The sequence below is a fragment of the Schistocerca americana genome, chromosome 3 (genome assembly GCF_021461395.2).
Source record: "Schistocerca americana isolate TAMUIC-IGC-003095 chromosome 3, iqSchAmer2.1, whole genome shotgun sequence".
NCBI classification, from domain to species: Eukaryota; Metazoa; Arthropoda; class Insecta; order Orthoptera; family Acrididae; genus Schistocerca; species Schistocerca americana.
The window spans coordinates 389,386,066-389,391,004 of NC_060121.1; the positions used below are offsets into that span (position 1 = coordinate 389,386,066).

The window sequence follows — 4,939 nt, forward strand, 5'->3', positions numbered from 1 at the left end:
GTAACCGCTTAAAAGTACATAGGACGCCAGTACCCGCCATGATTGTTCTCCGTAACAACAAACAATATTTTTTTCGAAATTACAATTGCTGCAGCGAGACCTTAACTGTGGCACTCTACAAAAATTGGTCAGTGGTTTTATTTACTCGCGGCAAAGACTACGAGAGCGAGGCTTTCAGATTTATTGCCTCGCTAAAAGTATCCATTGGATTCGTAACGGTTGGACGTAGAAGTTATAGGACCACTCTTGCATTACTCACCAGAATGAATTCTTCGCTACAACCTTCGAAAAATCTCGTTTCAGGGCAGGATTAAATTCCTGGTATAGTTAGGACAGAATTTTTTCACTGCTTTGAATGACTGCCGTATTTTTACGATATCAATCTCTTTGTCAGAGTAACTTATCTTGTTTTGTTCTCACAGAGGTAGGCAGAGAGGACACCACTGATAGATGAAAGCATAGTTAGTCTTTGGTAGAGTAAAATTAAGAAAGATATAGTGAAGTCTCATAATATCACTGTCTTATAAAAATTAAACTTTATCTATGAACGAAATTTTGGTTTTAGGCAAAAATGTGTTTTCGGAAATTGTGTATTCGACATAGGCTCAGCTTCTGCGCTCCGTCCGCAAACAAAAGGTCTATCTGTGGATGTTATTTAGGAAAACTCTGTCAGTACATCGCAAATTCTATGGCCGTTGTCTGCCTGCTTAGCTGAGTGGCCAGCGTTGATTCTAGGTCGGGTTGGAGATTTTCTCCGCCCGTGGACTGGGTGTTGTGTTGTACTTATAACCATCTCAACATCAGCGACGCGCAAATCGCCCACTTTGGTGTGACCTGCAAAAGACTTGCACCCGGTTGCCGAACATCGCCGGACGGTACCTACCGGCCAACAATGCCATACGATCATTTCTTTTCGTTACTATGCCCGTTCTGAATGTGGCTCGATGCTATAAGACTTTGTTAATGGCTGTTGATTGCTGAGGTGCCTCTGGATCACAGATTTCTAAGCCGTGGTGATTTCCTGTAGTACTACTGCAGCTTCCAAAATAGTTTAAGTGCTAAATGTGAGGCCGGCCGCTGCGGCCGAGCGGTTCTAGGTCCTTCAGTCCAGAACCGCACTGCTGCTACGGTCGCAGGTTCGAATCCTGCCTCGGGCATTGATGTGTGTGATGTCCTTTGGTTAGTTAGGTTTAAGTAGTTCTACGTCTAGGGGACTGATGACCTCAGATGTTAAGTCCCGTAAAGCTTAGAGCCATTTGAACCACTTGACTTTGATAAATGTGATTTCCATAACATGTTGTGTAGTAACGTAAGTACTGTAAGTTTACTAAAGTCCAAAGAATATAGTTTAGAGTAGGTAACAGCATAGTTAAAAGAGCAAAGCCCCAAAATGATGAATATTTTAGATTTTCGGTTTATTTAAGGAAACTGTTGTATGTTTATGGTACAATGCATGCTGATGTATCCATGCATAACTGACATCCAAGTGCTTTTCACTATCCCATTCGGATGTTGTGGGCTGTCCTACTAATATTTTTTGAGGAGGTAAATTTGAATTTTAACGAATGTTAAAAAGTCATTTTTTGTCACTATTTTCTACTTTGCTCGTAACAGTTATTTAGGTACTGGTTGTGTTATTATGCCGAGATTCAAATTATCTCATGCGTAGACTGCCAAATTCTCGGATACGTGTTTCTGCAGCTTGGGGATTGACTTTCTGTTCTTGAAGCCTCTAACGAGAAATAAGTTGTGTCCGTCGCTGTTTCCATATTCGAAATATGCAACTAGTCTACCAGGAAATGCAAGCGGAAAGACTACATTTTGCTCCAAAAAAATATTTTGTACAATATTGCAGTAACCCTCACGCTATTTTCGCTTGCCTCTCGCCATTTTCACTAGCGATTGTGATCCTCCATTAAGAACAACGTACTGCGTTCATTCTGAGAGGAGATATTCAGTCACACTCCGAATCAGACATTACGAATCGAATATTTTGGTCAGTAGTTGTGTATCTCTAATTTGTATTTAAGTAGAATACGAATAATTATATTATATGTGTTATCTTTACTGAAGTTGTCCTGTGTCTGAGGCATAACCAGAGTTCTTTATTCTCTCCCCAGTAAGAAACGAGTACAGGACGAGGTATAACAACATGGAGATCTTTAACTTGTTCCAAATGATACGTCGATAACCCAGATGAACGATGACCTGCCTTCATCGGTAACACGGGCGGAAAACGTGGACAAAAACTAAATTAATAAAGTCACAAGTAATCTTAGTATCGCATTAGAAATTAATAAGTTAGGTTCGCCGCAAAGAACTGGTATACATTTCAGCTAGACTGTATTCCATTACCATACCAGAAACAGTGAAAAACTAAGATATAGCTCTGGATGAGCATATCGGCTAAGCAAATAGTATTGTCAGAATGTACCGGAGAACTTCCGCTTACTTCTATGTCATAAAATGTTTCAGAACAAATTGCCACTGGATGTGGAATGTAAACTCGAACAAACGCTCGTTCTACCGAACCTCCACTGTTGAAATGTAATTCGACATGGCACGTAACATCCGTCGATACCACCACGTCAGGGCTTCACATGTCCAATTAGCGTGGTTGCGGCCAAACATGCCGCATCACTACCACCCGCTATATCTACGTCACCGGCTCCTCAGTATAAGCAAGCATCTCACTATCTTGGGTCAGAAATCAAATACCTTTCATGCCATCACAATCGAAACACATGGTACTACTTATCTAGTACACTATCTGTGCCCATTCTCAGAACAAAAACATTCGCAAACTCATTCACTGTCGCTGCTCTCTTATTCTGAAACAAGCTGCCCTGCGCTCTGCATACAATTAAACGCCTTGCTGCTCTTAAGAAGAGGTTAATGTACTTCTTCCAGTCACCCTCCTAACACTTCTCCAAAAATTAATGTAAAAAGCCAACTGTCTCTCTCTCGAATGGTAAAGCTAATGTTCCACTTTTCCCAGTTATGCACCTTTCTCTTTTCCTTCCCCTATGAGACGCACCAGTTTCTCTTCCATTATGTTCTTTAAACGAGTGTTATCACTTTACTCTTTTCCTTCCTCCTCCACCGCTTCGTCTCATGCCCACAGCTAATAGCATTCCAACCACCAAACTTATCGTAGTTTCTATTTATTAATAATTACAATATATTATCATGTGCAATTACAAACTATGTGCGTTTGTTGCTTTTTGTCTGTATTACTGTACATTTTAATTTCTATATGTTGTATAACATATTACTGAAATACAAGTAATGTAAACATGTATAATTCCTGGTCAGATGTAAGAGAGTGCTTGATAGCAGTAATATTGCCACGTTAAATTAGTAAATAAATAAATAAATGATCTTCTCAGAAAACTGCATAACGCGTTTAGAAATTCGAACAGCAATAAAGTAGACTGAAACTACAAGATCGAGGTTGGCACAGGAAAAGAATCACATGGAAGGGTGGCTCCACAATTCTTGCATCATTTATGCTTTGAATTATGACTTACACGAAAGCACAAATAGAATAGAATATTCACCTAATAGCTTTGAACATAAGAAAATGAAAATAAAGCTTTTTAAATTTCAACTGCAGACTGACTTGACTAACTTGCAATTCTTACCACCCCAAGGAACAAGTACCAGCAACAAATTAAAATAAATAAATAAATATATCACAATAAAACTTCTCCTAAACAGTAAATAAGTAAAATATAACTCTTGCACAATCTTCTTAACCAGTCACAGTTATTAAGATAAGAGCTGGTACATCCAAGCATGACAGATCTGACCAACTTTCTTACATCTATAGAAAAGATACAATGACAGATTAAGATCAAGCAAAGAATAGTGAGTTTAAATTAAAAACAGAAATCAAACAATATGGTAGTTAGAACGGAAATCACATTAAAACTTTATTCAGCACACCAAGTTTATACGTAACTATTTGAACAGGTAATGGAACTATCTAAAAATTTAAGTACAATGTCACTCACATATAGGTCTTCAGGCAGAATATTTAGAAGTTAAAGCAATTACATCAGAGCCTTAAAAATGGAAGCCAACGGCCTTGCCGCAATGGTAACACCGGTTCCCGTTAGATCACCGAAGTTAAGTGCTGTCGGGCTGGGCTAGCACTTGGATGGGTGACCATCCGGTCTGCCGGGCGCTGTTGGCCAGCGGGGTGCACTCAGGCCTTGTGATGTAAACTGAGGAGCTACTTGATTGAGAACTAGCGGCTCCGGTTTCGGAAACTGACGTACGGCGGTTAGAGCGGTGTGCTGACCACATGCCCCTCCATATGCGCATCTGGTGGCGCCTGTGGTCTGAGGATGACACGGCGACCGATCGGTACCGCTGGGTCCGCCAGGGCTTGTGGACGAAGTTAACGTTACAATTTACTTTAAGAAGGGAAAGGCAATCCGTCGAGGTGAACAATTCTACTATTGCAACAGCATTTAAAGACACATAAAGTTTATCACACGACATGTGGCCTGTAATGGAAAAAGTGTAATGATGATCTCTCCATTGGCAAAAGATACCGGAAGAGTGTCACATTTGGATCTCTAGGAGGGGACTGCCCAGGGGGAGTGACCATGAGAAAAGGATTGTATAATCAACGAAATGAAAAGGTTCTACGAGTCGGGACGTAGAATGGGAGAAGCCTGACGTGATAGGGAATCTAGAAAATCTGAAATGGGAAATCCAAAGACTCAATCTGGATATAGTAGGGGTAAGAGAAGTGAAATGTTAAGAAGACAAGGATATCAGGTCAGATGAGTATAGGATAGTATCAACATCAACAGAAAATATTGTAACGGTAGTAGGATTCGTTATGAATGGGAAGGCACGGCAGAGAGTTTGTTACTGCGAACAGTTCTGTGATAAGGTTGTTCTTATCAGAATCGACAGCAAAACA

The 4,939-nt window shown here is 40.2% G+C and overlaps 1 pseudogene; it reads left to right on the forward strand.

The window, feature by feature from the left end:
• The first annotated feature begins 4,080 nt into the window (after nucleotides 1–4,080).
• Nucleotides 4,081–4,198, forward strand: LOC124608008 (annotated as a pseudogene).
• Nucleotides 4,199–4,939: the final 741 nt, after the last annotated feature.